At 41.5% G+C, this 14,471-nt stretch overlaps 1 protein-coding gene across 4 annotated transcripts in view; it reads left to right on the top strand.

Annotated features, from left to right (window-relative positions):
- Positions 1 to 14,471, top strand: part of NINJ1 (ninjurin 1) — a 41,162-nt gene that overhangs the window by 8,862 nt on the left and 17,829 nt on the right. The window lies entirely within an intron of this gene.

Genomic DNA, 14,471 nt, shown 5'->3' with positions numbered 1-14,471 from the left:
CCCAGTGCAGGGCCGTAGCTAGGGGAGGGCAAGAGTGGCACTGCCCCAGGGCCCCCAGCCAAAGGGGGCCCCAAGGTAGGGTTGCCTAAAAAACATGCAGCAGCAGGGCCGTCACTGCAGCCCCAAGAGGATGTGCCCTTGAAGGAGGAAGAAAGGAGGGAGATGGTGTCTTTTGAAGCCAAGCTCCAGCAACTCCTTCCTTTGTTGTTGTTGTTGTTTGCCTTCAAGTCGTTTTGGACCAAGGCAATCTTATCCTGGGGTTTTCTTGGTCCTCCTCTCCTCTTCCTCTCCTTCTTCTTCTCCTTTCTTCTTTTTTTCCTCCTCCTTTCTCTTTCACCTTCCTCCTCCTGATGTTCTCCATCTCCTTTCTCCTCCTTTCCCCCTTTCTCCTTCTTTTCCCGCTTCTATTCTTCTTCCTCCTCCTCCTCCTCCTCCCTCTCCTCCCGGAGTGTGTGTGTGTGTGTGTGTGTGTGTGTGTGTGCTGGAGTGTGGAGGGCTTTCTGGGGCTTGCCTTGGGTGGGTGCCGCTGCCTTCCGGCCCTGGCTAGAGGAGGCCCAGAGCCCTTCCGTCTGTTGGGGCCCTGCTCTCCCCCCCACTTTGCCCCAAGATGGCTCCCTCCAACAAGACCCCTGGGGAGGCTCTTCCCAAGTGTCGGGCACCTCCTGTGTTGTCATTTCATCATCAGGTGATTTTAGTGGCAAGCTTTGCCATTGCCTTCCTCTGAGGCTGAGACAGTGTGACTTGGGTGTGTGCGAGAGTGTGCGTGTGTGCATGCGCCTTCAAGGGGTTTTCTTGGGAGGTTTGTTCAGAGAGGGTTTACCTTTGCCTTTTCCTTTGGAATGACTGCTGCAAAGCGAATGAATGTTAGAAATTGAATGTAATGCTTCTCTTTCCAATTAGGCAAATTGGCAAATTGATACAGCTTTTGCTACTGTTTCTGAGGAATTCAGGGGTAGCCTAGGGAAAGCCAAAAATAAAATGCATCCTTTTCTGGCATTCCGAGGTGAGGAATTAATTTTAAATGCATCCTTTTCTGGCATTCCGAGGTGAGGAATTAATTTTGTTGTTGTTGTTGTTGTTGTTGTTACCTGTGTATGAGGCTCCCTCGCGCAACAAAAAGAAGCTGCAAAAAGCGGCTTCTTTCTGTGGCGCCATTATGACGCCGCAAGGCGCCAATGGCGCACTTGTGGTGTCATGAAGGCGCCGAGACATGCGGATGCTAGGCATCCATCACATCAAAATGGCGGCGCCCATGTGTATAGGGCACCGCCATTTTTACGCCCTCGTTATGTGCGAAGGGCAAGGCACGTCAGGAAGCGCCGCCCCTCATGTGTAACGACAGTGCCCAATAGGGCCCGTCTATACAGTGCCATAGTTCAGAGCCCCAGTGGTGCATATCTTTGGAATTGTGCAGCTGAGGCTGCTGTCACCATCATGCTCTCCTCTTACATCCCCTTTAACTCCGTCTCCCTGCCTTATGCCCTGTCTAGCATGTCTTTTGGCATTTTTATTTTATTTATATTTATTTTTCTTTTAACTCATGTAGTTCCAGAGTTCTGCTACAGCGATGTAAATAAAAAAGCAAAAGAAAGAAAGAAAAGAAATAGGAAAAAAAATTAAAGGCAATTGGGCTGCTTGGGAATAGCGAGGAGGAAGTGGGGGGGGGGACTGACATGATATGACAGAGGCGCGTTACAGACCGCCCAAAACGGGTGGTCTCGCGCCGCTGCCGGTTGCTGTGTCCGGGAACCGCAGCAGCCAAACTGCACGGTTCCCGGGCGCAGCAAGAAAGAAGCACCAAAATGGCGCTTCTTCCTGCGCCCTGGAAGAGGCGCTGCAAGGCACGAGGCGTGCACTCGTGGCGCCACTACCGGCGTGCAACGGCCAGACGCTATGTGTCCGCGACGTCAAAATGGCGGTGCCCATCTGTATGCAGTGCCGCCATTTTGACATACTCGTTACACGCGAGGGCAAGGCGCGTCAGGAAGCGCCACCCCTCACACGTAACGACGTGCCCCATAGGGCCCGTCCCAAACATGCCTGAATATAACAGGACTGCCCCAGAGTGATGTCTTGCACCTGAGGACTTGTGCTATTGAGAGCTCATTGATGAGTTTCCCCTGTCAATGGAAAGGGATGCCCTAATAGTGGTTGGGGGATGTAGCAACTGTGGGTTGGAGGCCTTGTCATGCACTAAGTATAGCCAAAGTCCCTTTTTTTCTGAATGTAATCACAGTTTAAAAGACATGTGTTGTAATCTCCATTCTTCAAAGGCAGAAGCAACTTAGTCAATATGATTATCATACTTTTAATGCTTAAGCAAGTTGAAACTAATACATTTCAAAACATTGTAGAATCAAAAGGATCTGCCATCAGGCTATTTCCAAATAGAGATTTGAGTTTATCACCAAAATGCCTGAAACAAAAACATTCCTTTTGTATCTATAGCTATACCTAAATATTATTTACTGAGGCATCTGGTGGCACCAGTGTCATTGGGGTGGTACATCCATTCTTGACTGTAGTCCAAACATTAGAGGAATAATCCAGGGTACTGAATTTACTTGGCAATTGAGTTTGGCATGTTGGATAATTTCTTTACAGTTTGGCCTAAAATCCAGAGCACATTCACAGCCCCACTGATATTGGAGCCACTAGCTGTCACTGGTTCTCTGTATTTAGCCTTTTGAAGGCATCCAGTGCCACTGAAAGAATGTTCAAGATGTTCTCTTTCTTGGTTCCACAGTCTTTTAAAAGCAGGTCAGAAATCAGACTCCCCCAAAAAACAACCCAGTGTCATTTAGGAATGCTGGGAAATGAATGGTCACCATCTTGCCTCCAAATGGAACACCTTGCTCCAAAGGAGGGAGATTTGTGATTGGATTCTGCTTCAGAAAGGGATTCACATCTGCAAAGAAGCATCAGTTGCCACAATCTCCCAATTTGGCAGGGTAGGATTTCTAGGAGTTCTCATTATAAAAAGAATACCAGTGCTTACAAGTTGTGTCTGCCCCCCTTCAAGCATTCTGCCCACATCCCTATGATGGTTCACTTCACTTACCTCTTCCTTCCAGGCGTGAAACAACTTCTAAGATGTCATCATAATGCAGACATGTACGTCATGTGGATGTAGCTGAAACTTTTGAGTTGGGCCATGCATTCTGAGGACTACAGTCCTTTGGATATTGTTTATAAACTCTTCTAATTTTATATTTGAATGTTAGTTAAAACTAGTAGTATTTTGATTGTAGTTATTGCTTTAAAGTATTTTTGCCTTTTGTCTGCCCTTGACAAAAGCCTGAGTGATGTAGTGTTTTGAGTATTGAGCTACATCTTTGGAGACCAGGGTTCAAATCCCTGCTCAGCCATAGAAACCCACTGGGTGACTTTAGGCAGGTCACACTCTCCCAGCCTCAGAGGGAGTCATTGATAACCTTCCCTCTGAACAACTCTTGCTAAGAAAACCTTGTGATAAGTTTGCCTTAGTATCATGATAAGTCCTAAACAACTTGAAGGCATATATCAACAACAACTGTCCTTGAACCTATATAGGTAAAACAGATTAATCATCTAAACAAATTAAAGAAGCTGCTCACAAAAATGGTTCAGTTTTGATGCTTGCAGACCTGAAGAAGCACAGCAGGGTTTTTAGTTAGATGAGAAATGCATGCTTTAATACCAAGTTTATCATGCAGAATTAACCACTGAGGCCTACTAGCTAAGCTTCAGTTTTTGTTCTGTAAATCCTCATAAGGGAGCTGCACACAGTTCAGTGATTCTCTGTTGTATGAAAACAATCAGTAGCACAGCAGAAATAGAAAAGAGCACCAATCCATAGTGCAGGGAATAACTTGACTCTGAGCTAATTAGTCTGCAAGCCTGAAGACATTAGAAAATGCATGTGTGTCATAGTATTAATCCCATGACTCAAATCCTTGTTGATCTTTTCATCTCATCCAAGTGGAGATCCATGTGCAGGCAGGAATACCTCTGCAATTTCATAAGTATGTCTGCAAGCCTCAGCAGGAATTCTGGAGGATATAGATTTAGCATGATATATAGAATCTTCCAGGAGAATATTCCTGAATAAATGAAGGCCTACCTAGGTAATTAAAAGGTAATACTTTGTGAAATTGCCTTCATATTGTAGCCTTTAACCTTAGCAAGAGTAATATGCAGTTGTATTTAAAAAAAAAAAACTTGGAACTGAAAACACAATTATATTGGCTTTGGGGCATAGATTCTTACATCTAAAAATCTTACTGAACTCTTTTCACCAATCCATGATAGAACAGCTTCAGAAATACTGGTTCTTCTATTTGTAATCAATAGGGCTGAGATCTTTGATTGTTTTAATAAACATATGTTGCGTGTATATAAATATTAAATAATGTACAGTACTTAAATAAATTATAAATATGTTAAACCCATTCCAAAGTAGATGGAATCACATTTTATAATGGAATGGAGTCAGTCTCTAACATGACACTGAGAACTTTAGGACTTTACATTTTTATACCACTTCATGGTAAACTAAGCACTCTAAGTGGTTTACAGTAAGCCAAGTGCCCCCAACAAGCTAGATACTCATTTTACCAACCTACAAAAGAGCATAGCATTTAAAAGCATGGACTTAGCATGAACAACTTTGCAGCTTCCCATTCTTTTTATTGAGGTTTCAGAGACTGAACCTGGAGCTGATCTATGTATTACTTTTGTAATTACAGATGAACTGGAAATGGCATCTATGGGACAGATTCTTCCTATTAGATGTACTACCAATAATTATAACTTATAAATCTTTTACTGTGCCAATACAAGTGGCCACAGGATCATGCTAACATAAAAATAGCCTGGAGCTTGGCTATTTTGAAGAAACAGATTTTCAAATACAAGCCTTCCCAGGCTCTGAAATCCTTGGGGGAAAGCTTTCTCTCAGTCCTAGCATTTCAAAGGGGTATTTTGCAATGTGTGTGAGAGGGCCTTTTTGGTGGTTGATGTGGGATTCCCATTCAAAGAAAGCTAGGTTGGTTTTCTCCCTGTTTTCTTCGTGCTTACAGGCAAAGACCCTGTCATTTAGGGTGGCTTTTTAGTGGGCAAGTGTATAGGTTCACCTTAGGGCTCCATAATTCAGTAACAACTTGAAGGCCCACAACAAGAACAGCTGTACCTGTTATAAATCTGTTTTTAAACCACTTTTTCATCCAATACTGTTTTAATATTATTTAATTATATTTTAACTGTTTTCTGCCTATATCTGTATTTGTTTATATCTGGCTTTCAAAATCTGTATCTGTCTTTAATCTTTTTGTGAGTTTCCTTGAATCTCAGTGTTGGAGAAAAATGGGATGTAAACTGACTTTGAAAAATAGAGTCATAAAAAGCTCCAAGAATCATATGCTAGCTGGTGCTTCATATTATGGTACATACTGTTCAGAACAATTCATTATAGGAAGACTATTTCCAACTTCCCCAATGTGGTGAAGAGGTTGTGTATAGACAGAGAGGTTTTGGTAGTGCCAACATGTCTTTTGTATTCTGTACAAGACTGAAAACATTAGAAGTCATTCTTTATAGAGCCAATTCTGGTCAAATCGTTTAATGGGATTTATAGATTAATGAAAATGCCTTCATATTAGACATTAAATCATTCTTCAGCACAGGCTTAGCAGCTTCTCTGATGCTAATTTTAACAGGAGACTTAAGCACTGTAGTAGAATGTAAAATATCTACATGGAAAGTAGAATATGTATTCTGGGAAGCAGTTCAGAGGAAAGCTAGTAAGAAGCAGGTTGGCATGACAGCAATTAAAAGATGCATTCCTCCTAGTCAATGGTTAAATGAACAAGTCTCACAGTGTGGTGTAGCATGAAGGGCTCCACCTAACTCAAAGTACTAAATAAACAAGTCCCTCACTCCTTCTTGCTTCTTTACCTACATTTTTTCCTGGCAGAAGTATTTTGGAGAAAAACAGGGTTGGATTTTGAACATTACAAAGTTGGGGAATTTAAGGAAGGAGTAAACCAAAAATTCCTTCCTTCCCAACAAGTTTTTCAATTTTTAAGTTTTATTTGCATTTTTAAAAAACAACAACTGCAGGGAAAGCCCTTTTGTGTACTAGTTCTTGATCAGAGAACTAATCTCATGAAAGTAGCTCATATTCCTGCAGATAACTCAAGTGATTGGATTTTATTTGTTGTTGTTTTTTTGATGGATCAGGAGCTGATTTTCTGAGATTAAATTATTTTAATTCTATCCTCTTAGAAAACATATGTTTGACAGGAACAGAGTATAAGTCACTAACCAGAACAATGCCCTGCTGCGTTCCAAGATTAACATTCTGTTTTAAGATAATTCGACTTTTGAAACTTCCAGTGTAGGAACATAATGAACAAGAAGATAACAAAGAGCCAGGCAACACTGAAGTAACAAAATAATTACTAAAGCTATTGGTTTCAAAAACATTCTTAATGTATAAACAGTATAAAAACCCCTGAAGCACAACTGGCATTAAAGAAGATGTTTGCTTGCTAATCTTAGGTTTATGGGAATGCCAGGGTACATGATGGAATGGGGAGAAATTCTTGACAGATGTGGTGGGAGTAAAGGGAGATACTATCCTTGCAATACGTCACTCAAAGGACACCTGATCTCATTCCATCCCTTCCCACTGCTGCTTCAGGAGACTTGATGCAAGCAAATACATCAGGAACTAAGCATTTTCTTGTTAGTGAGAGATGCCAAGCTATGTGACACCTCATTTTCAAAAAAGAGCATGTCTGCCTATATGCAACTTCAGTTCCTAATAAGAGAATTTCATCTGATGATATACCTCCTTTTGTTGTTGTTGACTGCCTTCAACTCCAATCCAACTAATGGTGACAGTGTGGATGAGACATCCCCAAGACCTCCTATCATCCACTGCTTAGGTACTGCAGATTCAGGTCCGTGACCTCCTTGATTGAATCTAGCCAGCTGGAATACATTCTTCGTCTTCTTCTGCTTCCCTCTACTTTTCCTAGCATTATTGTTGTTTCCAATGAGTTATGATTTCTCATGATTACTTTTTGGACTATAATTCTCTAACCTCAACAAGCATGGCCAGGGGATTCTAGAAGCACAATCCAAAAAAAGAAAAAGAAAAGAAAAGACAAAAACCCTTAAAGAAACCTCACAATTTTTCCAAGCTTTTCAGAGAGGTATATAAGTATTATAAATAGTCAGAGGGAAAAAAGACAGATAAGGCAGCAGCAGAAACAGTAAAAAAAAGCAACAGTAATAGTTGTAGTTTCACTATGGCAAAAGGCATTTGGTATAGTGTTAAGGGTACCAAGCTAGGTCTGAGAATACCCAAATTCAGATCCCATATAGCCATGAAATCCACTGTGTGATCTTGAACCAACTAACCCACCTGGCAGGTAAACATGGACAAGAATATATATGCTGCCTTTAAAAAAAATCATTGTATCATAATAAGAAAGGTGGTGGTGTGCCTTCAAGTCATTTCTGGCTCATGAGAGCCCTAAGGCAAACTTATCACAGGGTTTTCTTGGCAGAATTTGTCGAAAGAGGGCTTGCCTTTGTCTCCCTCTGAGGCAGAGAGAATGTGACTTGCCCACGGTCTCCAAGGGGATTTCCATGGCTCAGGGACGTAGCCAAGGGGGGGATCTTGGGGTCCGGACCCCCCCCCCTTCCATTAGAAAAATGAATGGTGTGTGCTGCTGCGCCACTGCACCCAAGCCCCATTATAATGGTGGCACTTAGTCTGGACCCCCTCCCCCCTTCCTAAAATCCTGGCTATGTCCCTGCATGGCTGAGCAGGGATTTGAACCCTGGTCTCCCAGTGTCCTAATCCAACACTCAAACCGCTATGTCATGCTGGCTCAATAAAAAGATAGAAAGGCTCTAAAACAGTGGTTCTCGACCTTCCTAAAGCCACGGCCCTTTAATACAGTTCCTCATGTTGTGGTGATCCCCAACCATAAAATTATTTTTGTCTTGGCTCCTAAGACCATTGGAAATATGTGTTTTCCGATGGTCTTAGGTGACCCCTGTGAAAGGATCATTTGACCCCCAAAGGGGTCGTGACCCACAGGTTGAGAACCACAGCTCTAAAAGAAGAGAGAGAGAGAGTGGTCCATCTGACATTCTTCACCCACTACATCTGCGGGCAAAGATGCTGCTAAAGAAATCTATTAACCTGCCCTTCCCTCTGTCTCTCCTAAGAGTACATTTTGTGCCAAATGCAGTCATCAGTTACCATGGAAATGGAGCCAGTCTTCACCTCCCATAAATACATAAGAAGAATCTTGCTGACTCAGCAAGTGGTTATTATTTGTGGTTATTGTTGTAATAAAAGCCCTAAGGCAACCTGATTTTAGAATAAGTGAGAATATTTCTAAATTTTGATACTTGTTGCTATTGGAAGTAAAAGCTTTGGCAGTTGTATTAAACCCATTGTTACTCAAATGCCATGGTCCCAAAGAAGGCATCCACAATTAATATTCAATGGGGGAATTTTAGTAGCTCATTTGAAAGTAACAGAAGGGATCAGGCAACTTAAAGTGCAGATTAAGCCTGGGAACTCTAGAATGCAAGGTTCAAATTAGTTTTATTTATTAGTCACAAAGAAGTCACCATTCACACAAAGACACTCTCATGCAGACATCCAAGAACTAATGATATAGATGCCATAGCAGATAACAAATTGAGAGGGTGCAAAGGACAATGCTATACTGATTCCAGAAGTGCAGCTCCATTATTTGGGGGACACTGGTAAGTGAAGTGACTCAGCAAGCTGCCTAGGGATCATGTATTGGCCAGCAAGCTGAGATGTCAAGTGAAATACAGACAAAAAGGGTTTGTCTTGATCTCAAGCAAGACCGAATTGGTGGTGTCCAAGCAGACATATTTATAGAGCAAAACCTGTTAGGGGCCAGAATGCAGGATTAAAGTGGAGTTTCCAGGAGATAAGAATGGGAAGGAAAGTTGGAAGGGCCAGACAATTGGTGCAAATGTCCCTGGCCAAAGAGTATAGCTGCCAGAGGGAGATATTTTTTGGATTTCTGTTCACTTGGAAACACAAGATCTGTCACCCACAATCACTCTTATCAGTGAAGGGATTATGCAGATTCCGATCTTGATTGATCATGACTATGTGATCTCATGTTGCCCCATGCTGAGCCTTCTGGATCCCCAAGTATGGTCCTGGATCTTCTTTTATGGTATGGCTATTTTCCAGCACTGGGGACACCCTTGCTGCTATGTGCCTCAAACATCCCACTGCAGACTGGGCCATCCAGAAAAATCAGTAGTAGCAGAACATGCCCATCCTGGGCATAAAATACTGTTTGAAAACACTAAAATTCTGGACCATGCCAACCACTACCATGTCAGGATGCACAGGGAAGCCATTGACATCCACAAACATCTGGATAATTTCAACCGGAAAGAAGAAACCCTTAAAGTGAACAAAATTTGGCTACCAGTCCTGAGGAATAGCAAAATAAGGGACTCAGCAAATGCAAATGTGAAACCACTCAGAGTCAGGGGCTTTCCCAGCAGATAATGATCACCAATTAACAGACATTAATCCTCTTTTGCATTAGCCTCCCAGGCTGAGGCCAGCCATCAGCACAGAACAATACACATGCAAATCACTCCTGCATTCTCAGGCTCACATAGTATATATACACCCAATTTTTACAGGCAAGTATTCTCTGAAGATGCCAGCCACAGATGCTGAAGAAATGTCAGGAAGAAAATCTTCTAGAAGATTTTTTCGGGCCACATAGCCTGAAAAAAACACAAAAAACCATCCCATTTGCTATTAACAATAGCAGAAAAGAGAGGGGTGAAAGGAGACTGGACCTTGGTGTAACACCATCCTATTTAATAATTTATTTATTTTTTAAATGTAAATAATTCCCTTCAGAGCCCACTGGAAGACTCCATATTTTGCTGGTCTTTTTAAAAATTCATTTCCTGATCAATGAATTGTCAAACTTCACACAGAATACACACACACATATATATTCCAATTCCACCCACCCCCTTGTTGATTGTATGATACTGGCTCCTTTACTGTTTTGTAACTGGTTGAATAATCTCACTCTCTTGACAATACAAGCTTCCCTGAACTCTAAAGTATGAGTCATACCATGTGATTTCCAAATACCTCCTTGCTAAGCACAATACTCCAGCAGCACTGCTAACAGCTATGCTTTGCCCCCTCTTTTCTAATTTAAAGTTTCAAATAACGTGACAGTGTGACAAAAAAGGAGAACAAGCTGTGAATCAGTAGAGATGATACCAGGCTGATTTAGATTGTTATCTCAGTGGGAAGGTTAACACTACATTTTGCCTTGTATTTTGCTATAAATTTACACCCAACAGATGAAAAGCCTTTCCACTTGGCAGAATGACAATGATAACCCAGTTTCCCTGATGGTTAAATCCTTTCTGTTTTAAGTTTGCCCTTTGTAGTACATGGCTGTGTAGATTCACCAAGAGCTTGTTTGTGGCAAATGGGACTGATGACTGATTTCCCATTAGACTCTGCCATGGCACAGGGAGGGAAACAGCAGTTGTTTGAAGCTGAGTGGGTGGCCATAAAATGGTGAAGCCCACGATATTCTTTGAAGAAAGCTTCATGTAACAGTCTTATATTCAAGAAACAAACAAAAATAAATAAATAAAGAGTAAAGTTTGATTATTCTTTTTATTTCCACCATCCTCCCATTATAAGAAACCTAGCCACAGCTGTCTTGTATAAAGCTCAAGGGGAGGGGGAACAATCACTTGTGAGCAGAAGCATCTGGCCAACCTTGTGTCATTTGGCACCAACTCTCAGGCAGGAAGTCCAAAATCTAACCTGGTTTTAATTCCATACAAGTGCAAGAACTCATTCACCATATTAATCATTAGCACACATGCAAAACCCAGACTGTAATTTTGTTTAAATGAAACGTTGAAACACTGGGAACGTGAAAGGATCTCATAAGATCAATTGCAGCTGCAAGGTAGGTGGGCCAGCTGCCATGGCCAGCCCAAGAAAGTTGCTTTTGGAGGGAGGAGGATGGCCACAGGATATGGGGAGTTGCAGTCTACAAAAAGGAGCATTTCCAGATGCTGCTGGTGGACCTTTCCTGGATTTCTCAAACTCTGGATCTCCAACAACTCCATTAGTAGCCTTCATGAAGCTTTTTCAGTTTTTCAGTAATTGGTGATTCTGTGGTTTCTGTTTAAGCTTGCCAAACCTGGGAATGCATTAGCGTCAAACTGAAGAGAGGTTTTGGGACAATGTTATTTTTTCTGATTAAGGCGTTTCTATTAGGAGAAATGTTTGAATACACATGAGGCCCATTCACACTACACAGTTATAGCAATATTGTTCCATTTTAACTGTTATGGTTCCAGTTAATCCTGGGACTGGTGAGAGGGGCATTTAAAATTGTCAGCCAGAGTGCTCTAGCAACTCAACAAACTACAACATCCAGAATTTCATAGGATGGAATCATGGCAGTCAAAGTGGAGACATGGCACTATAGTGATGTAATGTAAATGGGCCCAAGTTCTCCTGCATTGGTTTAGAAATATTGGCTTTGTTATCAACATAGAACTTTGCTGTTGTTTCATTATATTTCTTCTTAGAAACTCAAAAGATATTTATCACAGAATATGAAATGAAATGAAAAAATAAAGTTTCTCTGAGGGTTTTGCCATTGTGATTCTCTGAGGCTGAGAGACTGTGAATTGCCCAAGGTCACCCAGTGGGTTTCCATGACTGAGTGGGGATTCAAACACTGTTTTCCAGAGTGCTCACACCACCACACTATGCTGGCTGGTATAGTTACTTTGTGGAAAGGCATTTTACAGAAATAAAGGTAAACCTGATTTTATATACTTAACTTTGGTGTGTGTCAGGGTTCTGGCAGTGACACTGATGTCAAGAAAGAAAGATGGTGTGTAAAAACCAGCACCAGTGGGAACTTCCCACTTTTAATCTGGTTTGGGATTCACATTACTCAGGTACTTTGAGTGTCTGCCTTGGAAGGATAAGAAAATAGGAAAGGTTTCAGAGAAGTATACACATGCCCTGCTCAATGTCAAAATTCTATAGATTTCTCCATATCTTCTGGTCACTATGCTTCTGAGGATTTGATGCAGTGGGAATGGGGTGGTAGGAAAACTGGGATTGCATGCCTTGCCCCTACTCTATGCATTTATTTGAAATTAAAAGATAATCAAGACACATATAATGTAGTGATGGCTGTCTTGATACAGTCAAAAACTTCAAATACACATGGTTTTCTAGGGGTCTCCTAAAATAGGAGAAGGGAACCGTTTTCAGCTTGAGGTCCACATTTGCTCCTATTTATCTTTCTGGGTCCTGCATGCCAGTGGCAGGCATGTCCAAAGCCACAAAATGGGGGGGGGGGGGGGGGTGAGGGCAACAAAAGCAACATTCTCTGTCTCTTACCTTCACTGCTCATCCTCACCTTTCTTCTTTCTCTCATGCTGATGAACTCCTGTGTTCTCTCCCTTTTCCCTTTCCCCCTTTTTCTCTCCCCATCCCCTCCCCATCTTTTTCTATCTCTCATGCTTTTTTTTTAGTCTCCCTTTACCCTTCTCTCTCTTTCTTACTATTTTGTCTGCAAGGAGATATATTGGGGGGGGGGGGGGGGTTGGAGGCAGGATTCCTTTTCTTGCCCCAGCTTCTACTTGATTGCCTTCAAAAACAAACCCTTCCCTCATGTAGCAATTAGCATTAGAGCATTTCCTAATGCCTAAAGCCTAAAATTAGGCTATTTTTCTAATTGCAACAGAGAGAAAAAGAATGGAGGCCATTTCCACCTATATCCTATTCTAATCTTCAAATAACTGGATAGAGGTCAGCAGTGGAGACATTTCCAAGCCCCATTCCTTTTTGGACTACAGCTTCCAAGCTAGCTGGGATACACTGACAATTATAGTCCCAAAAGGTAACATTTCCAATTATATCCTTCCCAAAGCATTGCAAAGATATACAAAATGCCTATAGCGTGTTCCACAGCAGAGTTCCCTGCAGCGTGGTTTCTGCTGTTTTTAATGTACAGGACAATTCAATCATGCAGCCTGCTGCCTGGAGTTTTAAGCACTACAGTCCCAACAGGCCAATATAATGTGGTTTTTCCCCTCCCTACAGCACAAGATTATTGTTGCTCAGTATCCTAATTTTAGCCAGTGCAATCATTGACACTTCAGGCAAGTCTGCTTACATGGAATGTGTTCCATATAAAGGTATGGAAGATTTCATCATAGATCTGAGAAGGATACCACTGGACTTCTTATTACAAACCATTTATAGTGGTTGTAAAGTTTCTAATAACTTCTCAAAATAGGATTTATGATTGACATGAAGCATGACTGGTGTATTTGAAAATACTTTCTTAGTATAAAATCTTCCCAGAGAAAGTTAAACGCAACATGTACAGTATATATAATTCATTCATTCATTAACTCTACTCTTTTCCTAACTATGCTGTTTTTTCAGGTAGTTTGGAACTCTCAGTTTATCCAGAAATTTGCACATATATACATGTTCCTACTTTTATCCTATATTTGAAGTTAAAGGACCTAGAATGTAGACACTCAAAGTGGGGTTGTCTAAAGCTAATTCCAGTTTTAGCCTTAACCATACATTGTTTTACTGCAATGAAAGGTCAGAGGAAGTTTTCAGGCATATATCATAGAATTTAGGTAGAGTTACTGCTTCTTTCCTGGAGCCAGTGTAGTTTAGCGGTTTGAGCATTGGACTTTGACTCTACAGACCAGGTTTTGAATCCCTACTTAGCAATGGAACCCTACTGGGTAACCTTGGACAACTCACTCTCTGTCAGCTTTAGAGAATGGCAACAGCAAAACCCCTCTGAAGAAAATTGCAAAGAAAAACCCACGATAGGTTTGCTTTAGGGTTGCCAGTTGGAAATGACTTGAAGGCACACAAAAACTGCTTCTTTTTCAAACTGAGTAGGGGGAGAACAGATGAGTAATCATGCAGTTCTTTCTCACTGAGAATCATCTAAAATGATACCCATGTCTAACTTAGATTCTGAACTTGTAATTTATTTCATAGGCTTCTTCCAAGAAACTCGGAATTCTGTGGGTGATTTCCATCCAGCCATTGTATGAATAAAAAAAAACAACCCTTAGGGTTAAACTACTCTCTATATTAGATGTATGGATCTGTCAATGAGTAAAGAGAAGGTATTCCCCACCCAGGCCAGGTTCCATATGACTAGAGGTAACCTAGTTGTTCACTGTTAGCACATTGGTGTAGTTTCCATCCAACCTGTGCTACCCAGGATTTGTGTAAGGATTGGCAACTGCTAGAACATGATGGCTCCAGGGAAAGCCCAGTAGGTAAGATTTCTCAACCCACACAGTAATGCTTAAACTGGATCTTTAAAATGATTAAATCTGAAATGTTT

The sequence above is a fragment of the Sceloporus undulatus genome, chromosome 2 (genome assembly GCF_019175285.1).
Source record: "Sceloporus undulatus isolate JIND9_A2432 ecotype Alabama chromosome 2, SceUnd_v1.1, whole genome shotgun sequence".
In the NCBI taxonomy this organism is placed as follows: domain Eukaryota; kingdom Metazoa; phylum Chordata; class Lepidosauria; order Squamata; family Phrynosomatidae; genus Sceloporus; species Sceloporus undulatus.
This window is presented reverse-complemented; position numbering and strand designations above follow the sequence as displayed.